The following is a 25,920-nucleotide window of genomic DNA, read 5'->3' as shown; positions in this document are numbered from 1 at the left end:
GATCTTGCAAGGAACAATATATTCTAAAATGAAATGGAGATCCTTTTTAAAGGTTAAAACCTCACTTAATTTTATGTCTTTAGGGCTTATACTGAGTACAATATTGTGTAACTGTAACAGTTCAACTGTAAACCTAAAAAACTTTATAGCCAATTTTGAAAAAGATGCATCTTTGTTCAGAAAATTGTTATTGAATATGTCAATGCTGTTGTAATGAAATGCTTCTTCTAAGTATGTGGTTATTGAATAAATAACTAACTGGAAAAAAAATCAGAAAGACCAAAAGGAAATTATGTAATGATAAAACTCATTAATCTGAAAAAGCAAGAACAAACCAGATCTAAACCCAACAGACCAAAAGAAATAATAAAAATTAGAGCAGAAATCAATTAAATGGAAACAAAGAAACCAGCACAAAAATCAATGACTCTAAGAGTTGGTTCTTTGAAAATTTAAACAAGATAAACAGACATTTGGACTAGCTAACCAAAAGAAAGAAAGAGCAAAACCAAATGAACAAAATCAGAGATGAAAAGGGAAATATCACAACAGACACAAAAGTAATCCAGTACATTAAAAGAGATTACTTTAAAAACCTATACTCTATTGAATTTGTAAAGCTAAAAGGACAGGCTTAATCTCTACATTCAATGGGACCACCAAAGTTAAATCAAGAAGAAATAGACAACTTAAACAGACACAGTACAAATTAGGAGATTAAAACAGTAATACAAAGCCCTCTGACAAATAAAAGCCCAGATCATGACAGATTCACAGAAGAATTTTATCAGACATTCAAAGAAGAATTATAACCAATTCTGCTTAAAATTTTCAAAAACATAAATATAGAGGAAGAACTCCCAAACTCCTTCTATGAAGCCAGTATAATCTACTACCAAAACCAGATGGGAAAAGACAAAAGGAGAACTACAATCCAATATCCCCAATGGAGAAAGATACAAAAATTCTCAGTAAAATAATTGCAAACTACATGTGAGCATATATCAAAAAGATCATTCACCATGATCAAGTTGGCTTTAGTCTTAAAGACTAAAATCACATGATCATTTCAATAGATGCAAAAAAGTTCTTTGATAAATCCCACTTGCATTCATAATAAAAGTTGTAGAGAGAACTGGACTGGAGAAAACATACCTGAACATATTTAAGGTTATATATGACAAACCACATCCAACACTAGTCTAAATGGAGAAAATCCTGAAGCATTCCCATTAAAATTAGGAATCAGACTAGGTTGCCCACTATGTCCATTCCTTTGCAATATAGTCCTTGAGACCTTAGCTAGAGCAATAAGACAATTGAAAAAGAATTCAAATTATCCCTATTTGCAGATGATATGATATTGTACATAAGAGATCCCAAAAATTCCACCAGAAAACTTCCTGAAATGATCAACACCTTCAGAAAACAAAACAAATTTACAAAAACCACTGGCCTTTATTACATACCAGTTACAAGCAATTAGAGTAAGAGATCATGGAAACACTCCCTTTTACAATAATCTCAACAAAAGTTTCTAGGAATAAACCTTACCAAAGACATGAAAGGTTTCTACATTGATAACTTTTAAGTTTTTGAGGAAGGAGCTTGAAAAAGAAAATAAAAGATAGACCTCTCATGCTCATTCATTGGTTGAATTAATATTATGAAAATGATCGTCCAACCAAAAGCAATTCATAGATTCAATATACTCACAATCAACATCCCCATGACATTCTTCAGAGAAACAGGTTTAAAAATCCTAACAGCTGGGGCTACAGGGAGACCCTGTCTCAAAAAGACCAAAAAAAAAAAAATCCTAAAACCCATATGGAAGCACAAAAGACCCCCAACATCAAAAGCAATTCTGAGCAAAAAGGGATTTCTCTACCAAATTTCAAACTATATTATAGAGTTATAGTTATAAAAACAAAGTACTCATACGAAGGTAGACATGTGGGTCAGTATGACAAAATAGAAGATACAAACCTGAATGCACACAATGACAGCCTCCTAATATTTGATAAAGGTGCGAAAATACATTTTTCCCTACAAGTTTTGTAGGAAAAACAGCATCTTCAATAAATGGTGCTGAGAAAACTGGATTTTTGTGACTATGAGAATGGGATTTAACCCATATTTATCACCCTGCACAAAAATCCACTCCAACTGGATCAAAGTCCTTAACCTGAAATGCTGAATCTTAGAAAAAGACATAGGCAGGTTTCTATAAGATACAGGTGTAACCATGGAATTTTTAAATTGGATCCCGTTAGCTCAGAAATAAAGGCCAACAACTGACATATGGGATCTCAAATAAAAAGCTTTAGTAGAGCAAAGGAAAAAATTATCCAAGTGAAGAATAAGCCCACATATATAATGTTTATAATCTAATAAAGCATTAATTTCAGAATACAAAGAACTCAAAAATAATATCAAGGACAAAAAATGACCTAATAAAATAGTAGAGCATAGATTTGAAAATAGAGTTCTGAAAAGAAATGAACATAACTAAGAAATATGATAAAAGGTATTCAACATCCTTAGTAATTAGGGAAATGCAAATTAAATCTATGGTAAGAGCTCATCTAGCCCCAGTCAGAATGACTAAGTTCAAGAAAACAACAGAAAACAAATGCTGGTGAAGGTGTTGTAAAATGAGCACCCTCATTCACTGCTGGTGGGATTGCAAACTGCTCTGGTCACTATGGAAATCAGTGTAGAGAATTCTTTAAATTCTAAAAATAGACCTACCATGAACCAGTTACACCACCCATTGACACACATCATGGGGTCCTAGATTGAGGATGCTGTTAAGAGCTGTCATGGTTCTTGTTTATATACATACATATATGCATGCACATACAATTCTTATAAAAATATCCTAAATCTTTGAAGGAGAAAAAGCCTCAAAAGTTTCCAAGTTTCTACTATTGTAGAAATCCTAAGTAGAAATTAATACCACAGTAACTACTATTGCTATTTGTAAATTGTGTTGGGTATTTTTGCTGCATATCTATCATTTGGCTTATGTTCCTGTGGGAGATGCATGTATGGGTATGACATCTTATCTATAGATCTGTTTCCAACTTTTGTTTCTTCAACTTATCAGTAAATATCTGCATGTACTTTAATTCTTGAACCCCAAGTTTTCTTAAAATAGTTTTGAAAAACACAACATCAGCATTTGTGAGAAATATGCATAATTGCAAATTAAGAAAAAATTCTGCTTATGCTCCCTAAAGCAACATTAATCACAATTTGATCAAGAGGTGAGGGGCTATAGATGCCAAGGTCATGTTTTAAGTGGAATGCTGAATGAGTCTTTCTAAGTGCTTTCTGCTGTTGTACTAATTTTTATTCCTAATCTCTATAGAAATAGTTTAGAAAAAAATTGATTAATTTCAGAAAAAGAGGGGTCTGTTTTCTGTCTCCTTTGAAGAATGTTTAGATCGGCAGCAAAATGATTTTATGTGGCAACTACAAGTAGGGAGCGTCCCATACATATAAAGATAGGAACAGGATAAGAAGCTGGCTCCTGCAAGGTAGAGGGAGATATAGGAAGACAGGAAGGGGGCCAATGAAAAACAGGGACATGTACATGTTCTCAGAGAAGCACACCGGGCACAGAGGAAAATCCAGCTAGAGAAGAAGAAAAAAGAAGAAATTAATCAATCTTCTGGAATTTTAGACCAAGAGGTGAAACATAATTCTTATCACAATGATTGTGTCACAAGCCCCTCTACTTGCTTATGTGGATGATGGAGAACAGCAATTCACAGGGCAGAGCACGCTTGAGAAAAATTTGAACTAAATCCACTCAGCACTGATGACTGGCCCTACTGGCTCTGTTTGATATCAGTTTCTGGTGGGGATCTTGAATGCAGCAGAATCAAATTTGTCAAGAGAAACTGTGCCCCAGAGTCTAGAACTTCTTCTTTACTAACACACACAGATGTATTGTGGGAGTCTGCAAATATGAAAGTGGTAACAGAGTCCTACCCAGGCAGATAGAGAGATACAGAGACTTCCAAGAAAATCAGAGTACAGATGTTGTGATTGACTCTACTACATTGCACTCTGCTGGAAGGGGGAAAAAAAGCTGAAACCTGCCATGGGTGACAGAAACCAGTCAGTGAAAAGCAGGCTAATGTGTAAAATATTTATTATCTGCTGGATTGCTTTTGATGTCTCAGTCACAGAAGCCAGGTGATTGCTTCTCTTTTTTTCTTTCAAAGCATTTCCCCCCAGTATTTTAGTGACATCATTTTTCTAATATTAATGTTTCAAATAATCATAATGAAGAGTGACTACTGGCAAGCATATTATAAAATACAAATCATCCTTAAGGTATGCAAAGTCAAACCGTGTGAGTTTTTCCTTTCTCATTTCCACATACTTGTTTTCAGCACAATAGTTATCTTGAATATTCACCTCTGTGTCCGTATTTATATCAGGTTATGTATATTGGGAGGATTTCCACAGCTTTGAAAACATTATTTTAATGCCTGTAAAATATCTCGTGATACCATTTACCATAAATTATCTAATTTTTTTACTGTTCTGTGGAACACTTAGGTTATTTTCAAATTGTTGTGATTATGAGTTACACTAAAATAATTCTTCCTCATACATAAATTTATGAACTTATCTCTGAATAACTTCTTAGAATAAATTCCTAAAGTAGAACTACTGTTTCAAAGATTGTTCGCTTTAAGCCTCTCAAATTAGAAGGGCAGATTGCTAAAGGTGAACAGTAATGTTCAACTTATACAAGGGGCAGTTCAATTTTACCCTGAAACCCTTTATCAGTAGAGATACTGTGACCATGAACTCGTTAAGTACACTTGGAAAGTAAGAGTTTGGGGCTGGAGTGATGGCTCAGTAGTTAAGAACACTTGCTGCTCCTAGAGAGTACCTGGGTTTGGTTCCCCGAATGCACATGTTGGCTCACAACTATCTGTTAACTACAGTTCCAGGGGATCTGAGATCTTTCTCTGGCCTCTGTGGGCTCATGCACATGGTGCACTTATATACATGTAAGAAATGCACTTATATGCATAATACAAAAGTAATTTTAAAAGAGATTTATGGCTAAAACTACAGTTACTAGACATGGAAATTGTTGCTGCCTGCTTTGGTAGACTTGTTCTTTATTTTCTTAAAGACGATGAAACTTTTACTCACCTCCAAGTAACAGTTATGTCAGAACACCTTGTTTTGGAGGCTCAGACTCCAGTATAGTGCATGAACAACTTTCCACAAAAATTAAGTTGATAGAGTGTTTACTCTGTGCCAAGAAGAACCCCCAAGACTCTGCCATGGGGGTCCATGAGGTCAAAATGGTATACTAGTAGTTGCCAGTTTCAGGGGCTGACAATTGCATTAACTGGTCAAAAGCAAGAGTGGATAATGCTTATGGGACTTAGCAATCAAAACAGTGGAATCAAATTCTACTGGTCAATGTATCTTCACCAAAATGTTCTGTGATTCTTTTCTAAATTCCACTTTCATCTAAGACTGTTCTTGATGAAGTAAAATTTGCTTAGTCTTGACCTTTGAGGATATATCTTTTCATCATTTAGTTGACACATGTGGAAGTCCATATAGGTTTAAACACTGATGTGTGATATGTGTTTTGAAAGAAAACTCCTGCACAATTATTTTAATTGTCAGATGAACTGAGCATCAATATTACTTGAAAAAACAACAGACAATAGACATTTCACTGGCACTTCTAAAGAAATAATAAAGTGAGTTCATTACTTTAAGAGGAAAAAATGAACAGTATTCAACTTCACTTAATGAAATTCAAGCTCAGAAGTAAAAGTAAGAATTCTGCCAACGATCACCTCAGTCATCTCGCCAGTTTTCTGGTTCTTAAAAGTCTGTTTTGATGAGTTTGACTTGTACATTAATAGCAGTGATTTCTCTAAAATTATGGAATGAAACCTGTTCAACTCAATCTCTGGAACATGTTAATAAAGCCTCTTTTTGACCAAATTTTAGTCAAGAATCCCCATAAGCACTATTTTCAACTGACTTCAACCATGGCCTCTACATAGACCAGTTTTTGTAAGAATTCTTAGTGCTAAGTTAGTCAAGAATCATTCTACCTTTGATGACTTCAATATCAGATGTGTAAGTCCTTAACTTGCAGTCATTAGGAACCCTGTTGTGTCAGCTGGCAAGATTCCTCCTACCCTGGATGTCTCTCCTCTTAGTAATTTTCTATCTCGTGACACAGCCTGAGGCAATAAATTCCCATCGTCTCTGCTATATTCAGATTTGAGCCCAATCTGTCCCCCTGTTGGACTGTGTACATAACACAGTAAACCACTCTCCTTCCAAAGATAAATACTTGATGTTACAAAAAAATCATATATGTGTAAAAAGTCCATTCAAAATATGACAGAGATCAAGAAAATTCATCAGAGTCATAGAAATTCAATGATAAAACTTCAGATATTACATTTTTATTGATCTTTTAAAAACTCCCATTTGTCAAATTTCATTAAAATCTCAAAGAAAGTTATACAATTATTTAGGAGCGAGATATTAAAACATTCATGTCTCCTGCCTAACTACTTGTATGTGTGTGCAGTCAGATTTTTCTTCATGAACTTAAATCAAGACAACATATTTCAACAGATTAGACAAACAGATTTGAATCCAGCTGCCTTCTATTACAGTCATTAAAGAGAGTTATGAAATATAAAACAGTGGTGTACTTTTTTGTTTTAAAATATTGTTTGTTTTTTTCATAGAACTACATTGTTAATAATAACATATAATGGGTTCACTTATAATAAAAAGTAGTCACAAAATTTAGTTTTTAATTACATAGATATCTATAGTCGTAAGTCACATGAAGCTACACAATCCTCAGAGAGTCTTTGTGTGAGCAAATGTGTGTGCACATATGTGTGGGGAACATACACACGTGCATGTGGAGGCCAGAGGTTGGCATCAAGTGTCTTTCTTAGTTAATCTCAATATTAATTTTATGAGATATGGTCTCTTACTAATCCCAAAGCTCACCATTTTGGCTAGACTGGCTGCCCAGTGATCCTCGAAGATTGGCCTGTCTCCAGCACTGGTATTACTGATGTTTGCCTTCATGCCTGGATTTTACGTAGATGCTGGAGACTGAACTTGGGGTCTCATGTTGAGGCAGAAAGCGTTACCAACAGAATCATCTCCCTGTCCCTCCTCAAGAAGTATTAACAGTTTTAAAGCATTTCTGTATATGCATTTGTGTGTGCATGTATGTGCATGTGTGTGTACATGTATGAGTGCCAGGGTTTCCAGGCATCAGAGGTCAATCATGGGTGTCCTTCCTCAGGAGTTTTTTACCTTGTTTTGTGAGAGTATCTCACTGGCCTGGGGCCATAAGCTGTGGAGACAGTGAGTCCTGCCTATCTCTCCCTTCCCAGTGCTAGAATTACAAATGTGATCCACCACACCTAGCTTTTGTTGTGGACCTTAGGATCATATGCAGGTCCTCATTTGCATGGCAAGCAATTACCAATTGACCTATCCCCCTAGTTTAAGGAATTGAATGAACAGAGCAGAACTTTATCAGGGGTTCAACACCCCATAATAGTGATTTAAAGATGTATTAGGAATGACACGATAGCTCAGCAAGTAAAAGCCCTTGCCACACAAGGATGATGATCTGAATTTGATTCTAGAACACAAGTTTGAAAGTGAGAACCAACTCTTGGAAGTTGTCCTCTGATGTCTATGTAGGCTCGGATGCACATGCCTACTGATACGCAAATCACATACATACATACATACATACATACATACATACATACATACACAGACCAAAAATTAAATACACAAAAATTTTAAAATAATAATAAAAGATGTTTGAAAGTAACAAAGTGACAAACAAATCATTTTTATTCTGCCAAGTTTGGTTACACTAGACAAATATGATTATGGATATTATAAAATTGGAATCAGTGAAAATATCTGACTCTAAAAGAGGAGGCAAGTCAGTTACATGTGCAAAGAAAAACCTTGTTTGTGGAACACTAATCACCAAATCAAATTGGAATCATTTGATTTTATTATACTATAGCAGGATATAAAAGTGTTACTGTTTTTCAAATGAAAGATAATGAAGTTACTTTGAATTTGGGTTAATAATAAATGAATTTATGATACACAATAAATAAACTGAGTACCAGAAGCACACTTCCAGAGGCTGCTTTCATGTGTTAATAAAACATACTATTAACATTTCTAGAACTTTTAAAAAGACTTCAAATAAGAACAAAGCCAAATCATTTTCTCTCATTAAACACAAAAATTCACACACTACTCTTTATAAAGCTGCTAAAACTGGAGAAAGTCTGACACGTTTCTCTGATTTCACATGTATAATCTACCTAGAACCCTAGATGTCAATCTATAAATAACCATTTCTATGGAATCTGATTTCATAATGTCTTGGGTCATACATCCAAATGTCACAAGCTGGGGTTATAGAGATAGCTCAGTGGGTAAAGTGCTTGCCACACAAGCATGAAGACCTGAGTTCAAATCCTCATAACCCACATAAAGCTGGGTGCAATAGTGTATGTTTGTAATTCCCACACTCCTGTGGCAAGTTGGGTTGTGGAGATGGGAATTCCTGGAAGCTAGCAGACAGCTAGCCTGACCTATTCAGAGGTTCACAACAACAAAGAGCTCCTGTGTCAAACAAGCTAGAAGATGAGCAACAGCCCCCAAAAGTGTCCCCCGACCTCCACATGTGTGCTATGGTACATGTGCACACACACACACACACACACACACACACACACACACCATAAACAGACACACAAGCACGATTCCTATAATGTGAGTTTGCCATTCACTCCCTTTCAAATTCTCCAAATTATATATCTTTCAATGTAATCATGATACTCGTTAAAGAAATCAATGCTAATAAAATGTCAAAAATAAAAAAATATTTTATTGGTTTGAGAATTTTATACAATGTATTCTGGTCATATTCAGACCCATTCCCCCCCTCTACCCCCACCTTACTAACTCCCCTATTTCTTGTCCTTTATTATTGTCCTTTTGAAAGCCTTATTGAGGCTCATCTGTGTTCTAAATGAACTAGGAGTCTGGTCAACCTGTCATACATCAAACCAGTAAGGAAAATTGACTCTCCCTCTCCAGCCTCTATCAATTCCCAATCGTTCCTCAGCTACTGCTAGGGCTTCCTGCCCACCTCCCTGATCCATACTGGGCCTGTCTGAGTTTGGGTTGCACAGGTCTTATGCATGCTGTCAGAGGGCTGCTGAATTCATATGTGCAACAACACTGTGGTGTTTAGACAACATGTTTTCCTTTATTCATCTATCACCTCTGGCTCTTATACACACAAAATTTTTTTAATTAAAAAAAAGGTAAAATGAATCATAAGCCAATGCACAAAGGACACATTACTAGAGCTTCTGTTTGTGATTGGTGCTTTCTGAAATGCATCCTATGGCAGCCTAGATATTTGCTTTCATGCTCTGTATTTCTGTAATTCCATTCCCTGGTACAGAGACAGCTAGAGGTATATAGAGGTATAGACAGAACCCAAACTTACCAATATATGCATATATAATTATTTATTACTTCCAGTAATAGTACAGCTTCTCAGCAGTAAGCATGGTTCTGCTGAAATAGCCATACCATTGTGAATTATAAAAGAGTTCCAATATCTGTCTATATTTCTGATACAGTCAGACCCCAAAGAAAATGGCCATGTGGTTGATAACTTACTAGAGCCAACTGAAAGGGATAGAAGTCTTTGTTGCTGAAGGCATGTTGAACTGTTTAGTATGAGACTGCAGAATTTCCACTTTTATTCCCTCTGCCTTGATCTGATTTCTGATTAGCACAGAAAAATCTGTAGTTGTCTACTTGACCCAGCACTGAAATTGTTCTTTGAACATTCCTATATGTTATTTATAAAAGCAAGTACTGGCAACATATGAAATCTCACATGTAGGAAACTAGTTAAATTGCAGTACAACACTATGCTGGAATATCATATAGCCACTAACATCACTTTTTGCAAAATATTTTAAACAATAGAATAAATTAACAATAACATTAAACAGTAGGAAGAATGAAAAATCTAAAGCCATAAAACTTTATACAGAGTCACTTGATAATAATAGTACACCATTGAGAATCTTGACTGTAAACATCAGAAACCAAGTATCTGATAATATTGGTACACCATTGAGAATCTTGACTGTAAACATCAGAAACCAAGTATCTTCAAAATGAAAATGGGCATATTAAAGAGAACTTGGAATCTCACCAACTCTATCAAAGATAGGATTACAGCCTTCATCACGAAACTGGGCAGGAAGAATTATGGAAAGTTCTTTAAGGAATGCCTTAAAATTGATCATTCCTTCCTTCCCTTTTGTTAATTCCTTTTCTAAGTACTCACAATATCTTTTACATACTTCTCCCTCCTCCCTCCCTGCCTCCCTCCCTCTCTCCCTTCCTTCCTTCCTTCCTTCCTTCCTTCCTTCCTTCCTTCCTTCCTTCCTTCCTTCCTTTCCTCCCTCCCCACTCTGTTCCTTCTTTTTGGATTGTGGAAATAGACTCCTGCTACACAGCCCAAGCTGGACAGTACCCACTATCTTTCTAGTCTTAAGCTGCAATTTCTTTGAAGATAATTCTGAGTGGACTTATACTCTCAAGTGCTTACTTCTTTGGCAGAGAAGTAGGATGATCAGACTGGTAGCCCTACTGAGAAAAGGTGGAACAAGATACTAAGGCTGTGACTTAATGGTAGAAGGCGTGCCTAACATGTGTGAGGCCCTGAGTTCAACATCTAGTGTCCAAAAAAGCAATATGGAAAGTGACAAAAAAAGTTTTCTGCGCATTGTTTACCACTTGAGATTTAAGAAATGTTGGGCAGATTAAAACTGCATACCCTTGATGCACATATATGATAACATTATTAACAGGATTTACCATTTGCTGAACACTCATTATGAATTTATCATTATTTTGGTTTCTCTGCATCCCGAGGATACTGATATTTAAACTTCCTGACAGTCAACTTTTATTGTTAATCTCTGTTTATACAGATGAGAACTGTTGCTAAGGCAGGTGAAATGAATTATGCAATGTCTTATGAAGAAATTCTGGTAGATATGGAATTGGAGGTGTGGTTTGGGCCTGACTCTTGGATTTGACTCTCAGAACATCACAGAAAGTGGTATTTCCATTATGGTGTTTTTTCCTTTTGGCACCATGAAACTGAAGCAACAATGGAGTCAGGACAGGGCTCTAATATCTACTTTTTCTTTATCAGCATGCCTAAATCCCCTTTCCCGAGGAAAAAAAAAGTCACACTAAATATCACTATAAATAATCAAATAAAAGCATTTTAGAAATATCTGCTCTAGAATATTTTAATTTTAGTTTAAAACTGCATTACAAGAACATTTAAATTGCTTTATTGTGAGAAAAACAGAGTTTTATACTGCAGAATGGCACAGTTTGCTGTGAAGAATATGCAGAAGGTTAGTTGTGAATGTGGTATCCATTCTGCAAGCAGCTAAGGTCCCTGGCACCCTTGGAACTCCCACAGAATGAGAAATAACATACCTTTCTGCACTCTATCAATCTCGTGCTAGATGCCTAGACATTTTATTCCTTATTTTATAGACCAATTTCTAATTTTTCAGTACTGATTTTGATCAGTTTAGGTTACTAGTATATTTGTTACTTTTCTAACTGTTGTGATAAAATATTGGACAGAAACAAATTAGAAGAGACTTTTTTAGCCTCGTGGTTTCTGAGGATTCCTTAAATCATGGTGGAGAAGGCATGGTGGAACACCTCATTCACAGCATGCTAGGACAGAAGCTGAGAGAAAGGGGTGCCAGTGCTCAGCCCCAGCTGGCTTTCTCCCTTTTCCTCTTCTGTTCCTGTAGACCCCTAGCTCATGGAACAGAACCACCCACACTCAAGACATGTCTTTCCCCTTCAATCTTCTCTAAAAGCCCCTCACAAAGAGACCAAAGGCGTTCACAACTATTCCAGTGGTAGCTGGAATGAGAAATGACTCCCACAGGCACATATTTAAAGAGTTGGTCACCATTTGGAGGTGTTGTCTGGGGAAATTTTAGGACGCAGAGCCTTGCTGAAGAAAGTATTTCATTTGAAGCAGGCTGTGAAAGTTTATACCCTCACCCCACCTCCAGCTCACTCTCTGTTTTCCATGGTGCAATGTGATCTCTCAGCTTCCTACTCCAGCCACCTACCCCCATGCCTCTCTTGCTATTATGAACTCTGTCCCTGGAACCACAAGCCAGAATAAACTGTTCCTTCTTATAGAAGGGAAGAATTCTTTTTGTCATGGTATTTTATCACAGCAACAAAAAAGTAACTAGTATACATCCTAACTCAAGATTTCTCTTTGGTTCAAATAATGAAACTCACTTCAAATGTTCCAGTCATTTATTAATAAAGACTCAAACAGGACCCTGCATGAGCTTTTTGAAGAATCAAATTCCTGGGTTCCAGCTTCAAAGGTCTTGTTTAACATGTCTCATTCAGGGCCTAGGTGTGTGAATTTTACTCAGAATTCCAAGAGATTCAAAGAGCCTCTGGACAAGCTTCTTGACAGTAAATGCATGCTGAAAAAGAAGTGGTGTAGAAAATGACTTCAGTGCTTTCTCTTCCCTATCTACATGGAGAGAGTAGACATATGCACACAGGAAAGAAAGAAAATAGAAGGGTGAATATCTCTAAACATGCTAATAATATAGACTCAAGCTTCCTGGCAATTATAACATTTGCTAAAAGCAGCAGCCTGGTCTATGTCATGCTTTTAACAAAATGTTCTTTATAGAATTACTTCTTGTAAACAACCCAGAAGGCTATGATATACAGAATATGGCTCTCTATACAATGTTCAGTAAGCTATGTAACAATGTGAGTATGTAATTGATACAGTTAATGGTCCAGCGCTCTTTTTTTATAAATAACATAAGCATATACATGTCATCAGCGGATCTCAGCCATGTGCATCCTTAACTCAAAAGAAAATCCTAAGGAACTGTGGTTGGTGGTTTCACAATTTCCTTTTCTTTTTTGTATGTGTCTCATAATTAGTTGTATTCTTCAAATTATTAAATTATTAGTAAAACTGGATTTTAAGTCATAGCTTTGACTTTTGTGAATATGTTTAACATCCAAATCATTGGTACAATGTTACATGCAAAGCCCTTCAGGATCTTGATCCTACCTCCCTTATTTCTCTCCAAATCTGCCCTTTACATCTTTATGCACCAGGCATAACAATCTGGTTACACTGGTTCAATCCTGTATACCTTTTTTATGGATATTCATATTCTTTACCCGAATTTCTCCCATCTACTAGCTGACTTTACAAGACTCAGCTCCACTATTACATCTTTATTAAGTCTCTGGGAAAAACAGGTCTCTCTTCCTGTTCAGTTCATAGGGCACTAAGCTTTTGCTAGCTGCCTTCACGGACCTTAGAGGGGTTTGATTGAGGAATGTCCTCCATAGACTCCAAGTATTTGGAAGGCAGCTATGCTCACCACTCTACCACCAACCCTGAGTATTGGAGTCTGAGTATTGGAAACCTTTGTCCCCAGTTGGTGGAGCTATTGGGAGAGGTTTAGGAGGTGTGGCCTGGCTGGAGGAAGCATATCACTGGGGGTTGGTTTTAAGAGTTCAGAGCCTTGTTCTATTTTGAGTTTGTCTCACTTTGCTTCCTCCTCATGCTTGAAGATGTGAGTGCTTAGCTTTCTGTTCCTACTCCCTCCTGCCATGCCTCTCCCACCATGATGGACTCTTAAATATCTATAACCATAAGCCCAATAAACTCTTCCTTATAAGTTGCCTTGGTCATGGTGTTTTATCACAGTGACAGAAAGCCACCAATCCAGGCTCTCTGTCATGTTACTGTGCATTCTACTTCTACTGTGTATTTCTAAATCTCCCTCACATGTACAGAAAATACACAAACCTGCTCTTATTACTGTCTAGTGCATGTAAATATTCACCTATCAGAGACACTCTCCTATCACCAAACTTCTCAGACCATTGGCTTTGTCCTTCTCTGTAATTTCTTGAATTTTTATGTTCTATTAAAATGGTGTGTTCTCAAGGCAAGCTGGATCTCCTCCTTGGTCTTTGTATCCCCAGGGCTCAGCATACAGGATTGTCAGTGTGAGGAGGTAGCTCTTTCTCTTGAACATGACCTAAGAATTGCACCCCTTAGTGGGGCCATTGGGAAGGGTAACACATTCCATCAACCTCTAATTAAGAGTCAGCCCCACAGTTAGTTACATAGAAAGGAATAGCCACATGAATACAATCTCAGCAAATTCACCCAGGATTAGAGGACATTATAGGCGAATGCCATGCCTGCTGTGTGTTAAGACCATGAAAGCTCTTCCTGTGGAGGCAGTGGCATTATTGAATGTTAAACCGAGGTGGAATTTATGAACTGCTGTCATGATCTGGCACACTCTCTTGAAGAATCAGGCTTCATGAATACATTCCCTTTATGACTTCAAAAGTTTCAGCCTGCAATATCAGAGGAGACACAGTGAGAGACAATGGAAGCACAAACAATAGCCAGGCAAAAACCCAGATGCAGGTCTTTCATGTAACAGGGCCAGCACTTCTGTTAGCAATTGCAGTATTTCCCAGAAGAGCTGTTGATAAAGCTTGAGTGGCTCAGGAAGTCCTGCTCCCAGATGATGATACGGTAGTTTCAAACCAACAGCAATCCTGGGAGACTATCAAGTTTACAGCTCATGCATTAGAGTGAAGTTCCCAGGTTGACAAAAAGTGGTTTTTTTCACCATCTATTTCCTAGCACCTACTACAGCACACACACACACACACACACACACACACACGCACACACACACACAAGCACTCAGGACATTTATGGAGATATATAATAATTTATCAGCTACATGTGACTATTCATAAAATCATTTTCTCATTATACCAGAGTTGGATGAAAACTCTTGAATGAAGCAGTAGATAGCTAAAACTCTTGAATGAGGCAAGCAAATAGTAAACAAGTATCTAACAGATAAGCTTGCAAGTATTCAACAATGTTTGAGGTTTGATTGGATCTGACTTCAGAGAGATGATTAAACACAACAGAGACAAAAATAAGGGATTACCATGAGATGAATGAAATTTAAACTAGAGAAATCAAAGAACACATAATAAACACACAGCAGAAGCACATACGAGATTATTTCTGTTGCTATCATCTGCAATTTAGTCTAATTTGACCTTAAGTTTCATACATAAAAGGTGACATTTCATTGTACCTATCAAGAAGGTGGGTCCACAGCATCAGAAAAGCAAGTATCAAACATCTCTGCCACATTGGAAAAACACGCTAGTGCCTTTTCATATTAGGAAAAACCCAGAAGGTACTTAGAAAATGCCATTAACTCTTTCAAGCTAAACCTGATCAAGCTGAGGCCAGACACTTGAAGAAGGCCCCCACATGAATCAATAAATACATGCTCTCACCCTTCAGAGCTTCGGGTTATTTAAAATATCATAGTTCTTTAAGCCACTTCTAACTTTCACTCCCTTGAGAGCACACATTTCATAGGTAGCCTTTTACAGAGTTCAAAAAGAAAAAGCAAAGTTACTTTTGTAAGAAATCAAGTGCTATGAGCAGAAAAAAAGGAAAAATAGTAGTTCATCCTTGAAAAACTCCACCCTGGACGTTTTTATACAGTTTTATGCAGGAGTTCGCTGTTATTGGGCTATGACATCTGACTTCCCCCTAGTGGTGGTTACATTTCCTCATGACTGTAGCCTAAATGGGAAAACTTCCAAGCAGCTGGCAGTCAGCTCTCATTAAATTCTCTTGCTGTTCTTTGACAGGAGTCCACCCGACTGTGACCAGATCTCCGTTCTGTTTCCAGACCCTCTGAGTCAGACCATCCCTCAGGTAATCCCAGACTTGCCCAACCTCATCCGTAGTTACTAAAGCCCACTCCCCACTATCTAGCTGCCTGATAGTCCATTCTTTGGAACACTGGCCTCGGACAGTCCCAGCTTCACAACATATGTTTCTTCTCCCTCGGATTTTCGCACAATGGTCATTACCATTTCTCATCACTTAGTAACATTTGCATTCTACTTGTCATCTTGGTCGTCTGAACTCTCAGAATTTACTGTTGTTACCCCCAACACACACCCCTCCTTGAGGTGAGGGTGAGAGAGTCATTCAGTGTCTTAGTCTGTTTCTGTTTCTATTACAATTTGCCCCAAACTGGGTAACTTACAAAGGGAAGTTTCTTTAGCTCGGATTTTTGGAAACTTGAAAATCCAAAAGAGGACAGAGAGCACGTACAATGAAAACAGAAGTATGTGCTGACCTGGAGATGAAAGCTAACAGCTTCAAAGTCTTAAACAAACTAGTACACATGATGGAGAAATTGTGTTTCTACTTCTGGGATAAAGGAGCTTTGAGTGGAGACCCCTTTCTGCAGTGTTAATTGGGGTACTTGTTTGCTGTTGCTGCCACACTTGGAACGGCGTAAGCAACAGAAATGTCTTGATTCACATTTCTCAAAGCTACAAGTCTGAAATCAAAGTGTCAAGACTGAGGGGAGGCCTATTCCAGGACAGCCCTCCTGGCTCACAGAAAGACATTGTCCAGTGTCTCTTCACATCTTCTTCCTTCCATGAGTGTCTTTGAGCTGTAAATTCTGCCTGTAATAGAACAGCAGACTCAGGGCTCACCCATCTCGACTGTTGCTGCTTAACTCTGCACATCCACCATGCTGCTACTGCAGAGTAAGGTCCTGTTGGAGGTTAGATATAGCACAAGGATATGAGAGAAATACAGACCAAGCTGTAACATTGAATGGGAGCAGCTATATGCTTAGAAACACACTTAGCCTCAGATATGATTCCAATTTCAAAATACACAAATATGTGACCAATGTTAGTACTTATAATAACCATGTTTTAAAAGCTGACACACTGAAATACCATAAAGAGCAGCAATAGGCTAACAATTATTTCCTTTTTGATATATATATATATGTGTGTGTGTGTTTATATGTATATTACAGTGACAATTTATACAATGATTTGAAGAGTGTTTAATATGACCCTGGAAATGTTCCTGATGTATTGTGAACATGAAGGAGAAGAAATATATTTTTTGTGTAGTGATTATGACTAGTCTTTTGTAGAGTAAATTAATATATTACATATATATATGTATATATATATATATGGGGTTTGCATGCATGTATGTAAGTACACACATGCATGCAACATCCACAGAGGTCAGAAAAGGGTGTCAGATCCCCCTGGAACTGGAGTTATATATGTTTGTTAACCACTATGTGGGTGTTGAGAACTGAACTCAGGTCCTCTGCAAGAGCAGCTAATGCTCCTAACTGTTGAATCATCTCTCTTGCCCCATGAGTAGAATTTCTTAATAATAATTCCCTTAAGTACACACATGCATGCAACATCCACAGAGGTCAGAAAAGGGTGTCAGATCCCCCTGGAACTGGAGTTATATATGTTTGTTAACCACTATGTGGGTGTTGAGAACTGAACTCAGGTCCTCTGCAAGAGCAGCTAATGCTCCTAACTGTTGAATCATCTCTCTTGCCCCATGAGTAGAATTTCTTAATAATAATTCCCTTAGAATTTGCAGGTGTTCTATGTGTTACATTAAAATTTTTATTTTTTATTTTTTTAATTTTTACAAAAACTTTATTGTGAATTTCATATATGCATATAGGGTGTTTTGATCAAATCCCTGCCCACTCCCTCCCCTCCAACATTCTCCCCTCTGAAGAAGTAACCCTAAAACCTTTTATGGATTAGATACAAGCTTCCAAACACTTTTGACATTTTTGGCCTTGGAACAGAGTATGTGGCTAACAGGCCCAAGGACATTTTGACTTTTAGCAAGAAACTGGCTACGTTTCTTTGGGGTCTTTTTACCCTAACTGCCTAGCCAATTCCTACCTCCTATTCTTATCACACCAGCCTCTGAAGGGGTTACCTAAATTGCCAATGGGGAATAGGTACACTGACTGCTCTGGCTTCTTCCAGGCTGAACAGGGACGCAAGGTGAGGCAATTGGAGTACCCCTTCAGTCGGTCTATCTAAAAGACTCCCAAATTGCATAACTTTTGTCTCTAAGGGGAGAAGAAAGTCCTTGAATCATTATTGGGAGATGTGAAGGAGAAGTAAAGGCAAGAGTAATTAGCATTACAAGTTGTAGACAGGGAACTAGAAAAAAGTCAGAACAGGGAATGTTTCAAATATTCATATGAGAGTCCATTGGAGTTTCTGGACAAGGGCTTCCAAAAGCATCCCTCTATTGGGTTCTTCCTCATTTTTTAAAGATTTTATTTTTAAATTCGAATATGTGTGAAAGAGAGAGAAAGAGACAGAGACAGAGACAGAGTCAGAGAGAGAGGTAGTCTGTGGAGGCATGAAGAGGGACTGGATCCCCTGGAGTTGACAGGTGGATGTAAGTTGCCTGATGTGGGTGCTGGGAACCAATCTCTGATCTTCTTATAGAGCTATATGTACTCAACTTCTGAGTCATCTCTCTGGCCCCCATCTTTATTATCTTTTTATGGTATTTTCTTTTGATTTTTAAATACATCTTTTCAAAATTGCTGCCACCATCAACCAGTCCTGATTTCAGTTCTACTTATAATATCCCAGTGCCAAACCCAGTATTGGACTTTACACCCTGCAAAAATAAAAGTTTCATATTGTAAAGTCTTAACAGTGCAAAAGAGGATGGGAAATAGATATTGAGTGAAAACTTATATATGATTTCCTCTTGGTAAGGTCTTGTCTACACAGATTTTGGTGTGGCTTCACCTAGCCAGCTATTTTTCTTCTATTAATGAAAGCTGTCTATTGTGTGTTTAGGTTTCCATCTATAATATGCTCGAACTGTGTTGAGGCCAGGCTTTGAATTTCTAGCACTTTCACTCGTTTTAGCTTGACAACTTGAGTGGAAAAAACAGTTAAAATGGTCCATTGGTTTTCTTAGATGGAGGTAATAATTTCACACAGACTGAAAGTAATGGTGATACTGAGAAAAATTATCTTTTTTGGTGACTGTTCTATTGGGATAGATAGGTAATGTTCAAGCCTTAACAGAATTCATGTAATTTCTTTCTACTGTCTGTCCTGATAAAGACAACACCATTAACACATGAACTATAAGTCAACAAGAGACTGGTTTTCCTACAGAACACATGTGCTTGCTGTCTCCAAAGCTCAGGATAAGTGTGTCTTCTGTTTGTAAGAACACTTTTCTAGTTATTAATGCCACATCTGAAGATGAGGCCTCCAAATATAACAACCTATAAACTTGTCAAACTTTTAAATTGTAATTTTTGGAAAGGGAGAAATCATGCCTCCCAGTGTTGATTTTCTCATGGCTTACCTCCTTTGATCTCTAATCCATATGGAGACACTTCCTCATTCTTAAATAGGATCAGAATCATTCATATACACATATTCAATGTCATTAAAAGTCATCTGAGTGATCAGTCATTGTACCTTTGCCTACACAACTATAAGATACAGAAATGTAGAATGTTTTATTTATAACCCAGAGGCCTAGTTCTCAGCATGGAGTCCTTATTGCTCCAAAGTGAATATTCAGTAGCTTTCATAAGCATTGTGGTTGTCATAGCGAGGATTTCTATCGGCATCCAGAGGACAGGAATCGGAGATAATAAGTATCCTAAAATGTATGAGTCCTCCATAAGAAAGCATCACACACAGACACAGACACAGACCCACAGACCCACAGACCCACAGACAGACAGACAGACACACACACACACACATACGCACACATGCATGCTGAGGATGAGAATCCCTTAATCTAGGCATTTATTTTAGCTGATGCCAGTGTTTTTCTTTTCAAATAGTTAAATTTGATATTAACTAATAAAACATCTGAATTGTTGACTATGTCTTAAACATTTTACTTGAAAATTGTGAATCTCATATACAAGATTTGGAAAGACAAGTTGTACTTCAAAAGTTTTAATTAATCATATAATCACTCATTTCGAGACTTGTTTTGAATTAAAAAATCTTAATGGGTCAAGTTAAAAAAATTACAAATGACGTTTTAATAATTAAATAGCTGGGCAGTGTGGTCCATGCCTTTAATGCCAGCACTTGGGAGGCAGAGACAGGCAGATCTCTGTGAGTTCGAGGCCAACCTGGTTTACATAACAAGTTCGAGGCCAACCTGGTTTACATAACAAGTTCCAGGCTAGCTGGAGCTACAGGGAGAACTTGTCTCAAAAGGAGAGAGAAAATAAAGATTAAATTGGAGAAGTAAAAGGTAAAAATGTCAAAGTCACTTGTGATAGGCTTCCTTGGTGCCAGAGGTAGTCTGGAGATATGCTTCCTGTACTCATACCGGGTCTGTTCATCACTGAGGATGAATTACCATGAGCTCAATAGTCCCTGAAGTCAAGAGCATCCTGGGAGCTCCTAGTGTACAATACACAGAGCCATGCCTAGAAAACGCCTCTGTTCTGTCTCTGTTCCAATACTTATGATGGCTGAGAACTATCATTAGAAGCTCTTTCCTTTGGCACTTATATTGCCACAACAATTAGAATTCCCAACATGAAAAGGATTCCAAGGTGTTTTTTGACTATTACTCTTTCTGGAAGATTTTCTGTATATGCCAAATTAGATAATGTGGTAAATGGATTTGAAAAGAATAAATCCAAAATTCATTTGCATTACTGTTTTCCTATTTCCTAAGGATATTTCCCTGGTTAATTGTTAGATAGCCCATGGTAAACAAGTTATCAAATAATTGCTGATAAATGCACCGTGTATATTACTTAGTCTTTAATTGGCTACAAGTTTTCTTTCTCATTAAATGCTAATTTAATTGTTTAAATAAACAAGGCCATTAAAAATCTTGGTAATTTTTTGGAAAAAAATTGTTTAATGAAATATGTTTCATTTGCAATTATGACCAATTTTCTATAATGAGTAAACCTCAGAGATGGAGTGTCTTAAATTATGTAACTTGAATAGTCTGTCTCTAAACACCCATTGCTCTGCAAGGAAGCCCAATAAATCCACTGGTTTCCCAGCATATAATTTGGTGAAATCGTATCTCTGTTTGTTCTTGGAACCAAGATAGGAGGGTTTGGGCATTGTTTACAGACATCCCCCCACCAAGGAATTTTAGCATCAGTAGGAAATCTCAAACAAAACTTTATGCTCTTCTTTAATCTTACCCATTTATACCCGAATATCATCTGTATGTTTTGCAAATTACCATGATTCAGGGTATATTATTTTTTACATGTACATGTCTAGTTTTAAATTATTTTTTAAATTTTCCATTAAATTTATAACATCAAACCTATTTGTTTCTAAAATTACCCCTTATCAAGAAATTTTTTATTAATTTAAAGGAAAAATTTTAAACCTCATGTTATAGAGGTAAGCATTATAATATTGATGTGGATGTGAAAAAATATCCATTTCTTTCTTGCACTAACAAAAGAATACACAATGGAAATTTAAATTCAAAGAATTTATTTCCTTCAAAGAATCAAATAGAAATATCGATACTATCAGAAATGATGATTAAAGTATTTAATTCGCATATTTTCCCACAATCCTGGATGATGATGAGTATAGAACAAAAAAATTGCATCATGCTAGAAATGAAGATTCTTGAATGACTGTGTTGGTTTCATTGTGTTCACTTTGCCATCACTCTAGGCATATATAAATTCAAGATTACCACCAGCATCAATGCAGCAGCTCAATTCCCTCTTGAGCAATCCAATCTATTTTTAGATACTCTAAAAACAAAAGAGAAAAGAACATCCTCAAGAAGATGAATATATAGGGAGGCTGGAAAAACTGAAGCACCAGAAATAAAAATAAATTGGAATATATGACATAGTAGTTCATTTAGAAATAATTTCTGAAAATTTGCAGTAGGAAGATGAATAAAAGTCACTTATGTGTTTCAGTAGAAACATAGAAAAAGATGGACCATCATAATAATGTGGGGTGACTATCAGTACATTAAGGATGACAGAGGAACTTGGCCCCTATAGTAGGGAGTAAGCAAAAGTTCCTGAAACTAGAGTGGTGGGAGGGGAAACACTTAAAATAAGGGGGCTAGGGCTATTACGATAAGGAAAAATTTAAGGAGTTAAATATTCTTGGAATGGTAAGAACAACATTAATAAAATACTAAAAGTAAATCATACAAAATGTGTATTACTTTTAAAGGCAACAAAAAAGAAAAACTAATGGACAATAATACAAGGGAACCTCCACAGTATAAAATTAATTCTTCCCAAAGGTATGCCTGTTTCAATGCAATTCACGTAGACACACTGCTATGTATTTTCATAACATAAGAGTGTTAACCTTTTAAGTATTTTTATTTATATTTTGTTTGAGGATTTCATCTATGAATCCCTTCTCTCTGTTTTCTTCCATATTACCACTACTTCCCTTTCCAAACTCTGTGTTCTTTTTCTTTAAGCCCACTGATTCTACTTAGTGATACATTTATGTGCATGGGTATAGGCCCATAAACTTGTGCAGGGCCTGCATCCCTGAAGAAATCTGATTCTCCTTCCCCCAACTTCCAACAACTCCTCAGCTAAGAGTGGGACTTCAAGAGCTATGGTTGATCTTGTGCAGGTCTTATACGTGCAGTCACAACTGCTATGAGTTCATGTATGCAACAAACCTGTCATGCCTATTAAATATTCTTTCCCTGTAGACATTTAATACTAGTGGCTCTGAAAACCTTTCCTGCTATTTTTGATGATGATCACTGCCCCTTCAGGTAGAGAGGGTGATACAGATATCCAGTTTAGAGCTAAGCACTCCACAATCTCTTATTCTCTACACACTGACTGGTTGTTGGTATCTGTATTAATCATATTCAACTTCAAAAAGAAGCTTCACTGATGAAGGCTGAGAGATATTTGTATTCATAGGTGTAAAGATAAAAACTTAGGACACAGTTTATAACTATGACCCATAGCAAAATAATTGTATTAGGTTCTCCCTTAGGTCCCATGATCTAGCAAGCCACAGGTTTCAGGCAAGTTAACAGTACCAGGCATAAGTTCTGTCACATGGAGTGGGCTTTAAACACAACCAGAAAGTGGTTGGTTACTCCCATAACATTTGTGCCACTGTTGTACCAGTAGATATTTTTTTGCCAGGCTAATTGGTATTGCAGCTCACATTGTGCACAGCTGGGTAAGACTAATGATTACTTTTGCATAGCACCTTCCAGCACTGTGTAAGTTAACCAATAAGAATGAAGCTTCCAAGTCAGTGCCAGTTCTATTTCTCCACGCCCTATGATTCACATCTGTGGTGTCTTCAGCAGTAGGGTCTTACCATTGAGTTCTAGAAGTTAACCAAGAGCAAATGCAATAGCCTATAATGTTTGGGGAGGGGGAGGTTATGGAAATCCACTGACCAACAACTCAAAAACAATTAACCCAAAGTGGCACTGAAGTTTTTATTTGATTTATTTGATAACTGAGGTAGGCACTGCGCCCCCCCCATAATAGGGTAACACCATTTAAACTCGTTTTATATGTACATATTTTAGGAAGATCCTATAGTAGGTTTCCATATTTTTCAACAGTCTTTAGTATTAGTTATCCTTCCTCACGCTCACTGATCTATCCTGACCACTCATCCCCCACCCCATTCAATCCTTCCTGCTCCATTATTCATCTTTCCTCCTCCATACCACATCTCTTTATCCCCCTTCCCTTGAAATCCCCTCATGACCTCTTACTACCTTCCTGACTTCTCTGGATACTCCAATTTAAACATACAACTTTAAAGGTTCAAAGCTAGAACCCACAAATGAAAAAGAAGATTTGACATTTCTTTCTGGATTACCTTGCTCAAAATGACTATTTCCACCTCCATCCAGTCAACAGCAAATTTCTTAATTAGCTTTACAGGTGAGGAATATTCCATTATGTATACATACCACAATGCACTACCATTCATGTTTTGATGTACACCGAGACTATTTCCATTTCCTGGCTATTGTGAATAGAGCAGCAATGAGCATGGATGAGCAGATACCTCTGTAATAGAATATAGATTCCTCTGAAAATGCCCAGTGATGGTATATGGGGTAAGGAACTACCTGGATCATGTAGTAAATCTATTTTTAGATTTTAAGAAAAATCCACACTGATTAACATAGTATATGTACCAGTTTTTACTCACACCAGTAGTGAATAAGTGCTCGCCTTTACCCCACATCTTTGCCAGAATTAGTTGTCTCCTTCTGTAAGGGATTTCTTAGACATTCTGATTTGGATAAGATAAAATCACAAAGTAGTTTTAATTTGCACTTCCATGATGGCTAAAGATACTGACCATTTAAAATATTTCTCAGTCATTTGTATTTCTTCTTTTGAGAAATCTTTGTTTAATTCCAGGCCCCAACTTTTAATTGAGCTGTATGCTTATTTAGGTTCTTGTCCGTTCTATATTGTCAACATTAACTCTCTGACAGATGTACAGATGTATTGCTGGTAAATATTTTTTCCCATTTTGTATGCTGCCTCTTAACTGGAATGATGGTGTCCTCTGCTGTACAGAAGTTCGTTAGTTTCATGAAGTCCCATTTTTCAATTTTGGATCTTAATTCTTACACTTCTGTGTTTCTTTTAGAAAATCTTTTCCTGCACCTATAAATTGAAGCATATTCAATCCTTTTCCCCCCTAACAGATACTGGGTATCTGGTCTTACATTGAAGTCATTGATTCATTTGAATTTAAGTTTTGTCCAGGGTAAGAAATAAGGATCTAATTTCATTCTTTTATCTGTAGTAATCTAGTTTGACCAACACTACCTGTTGAAGATCTTATCTTTACTGTATATTTTTGGCCTCTTTGTCAAAATTTAGTTGGCCTCAGGAGCATGAGCTTATATTTGGGTATGAAATTCTATTCCATTGATTAATGTCAGCTTCTATGTCAGTACCATACTGTTTTTACTGCTATAGCTCTGTAATACAACTTAAAATCCAGGATAGTGATACCTCCATTAGTGTTCTTATTGGTCAATATTGTCTTATATATCCTGGGTCTTTTGTGTTTCTATATGAACTTTGATATTACATTTTCAATATCTCTGAAGAACTATAATTTTGATTAGGATTCCATTGAATTTGTAGATTGCTTTTGGTAAGATCCACATTTTCAAAACTTAATTTTCCAAACCCATGATCAAGAAGGTCTTTCTGTCTTCAAATGTTTTCTTCTGCTTCTTTATTGTGAGTGTTCTAATTTACTTCTCTATTGTGATAAACACTGACCAAAACCCACTTTGAGAGGTAAAGGTCTGTTTCCACTTATAACTCCCAGGTCATAATCCATCACTGAGAGAAGCCAGGGAAGAAGCTGAAGGCAGGAACCTATTTGTAATGTAAACAAGCTCCCTGAGCCATGTCCTCCTCATGTGACCTAGTCATATGGCCCTAATCTCTCAGGACCCTTCCTCGACCTCCACCCATGATAGTATATGAATATGTGTATGCTATTCAATAACAATTTCCAGAGCTAAGATGCATCTCTTTCAAAATTGGCTGTAAATTTTGAGGTTTACAGTTAAATTAATACAGTTATACAATATTGAACTCAGTATAACAATATAAGACATAAAATTGAAGGAGGTTTTAACTTTTTAAAAAGATCTCCATTTCATTTTAAAATATACTGTTTCATACAGAAAAACTCCTTTTTTATTGCTACTAACACTTAGATGTTGCATGTACATCTCTAATCTCTATGTATCTGATAATTTCTAGT

Source organism: Nannospalax galili, unplaced genomic scaffold (genome assembly GCF_000622305.1).
Source record: "Nannospalax galili isolate Female #2095 unplaced genomic scaffold, S.galili_v1.0 scaffold846, whole genome shotgun sequence".
NCBI classification, from domain to species: Eukaryota; Metazoa; Chordata; class Mammalia; order Rodentia; family Spalacidae; genus Nannospalax; species Nannospalax galili.
Note: the sequence above shows the minus strand (reverse complement) of the source record.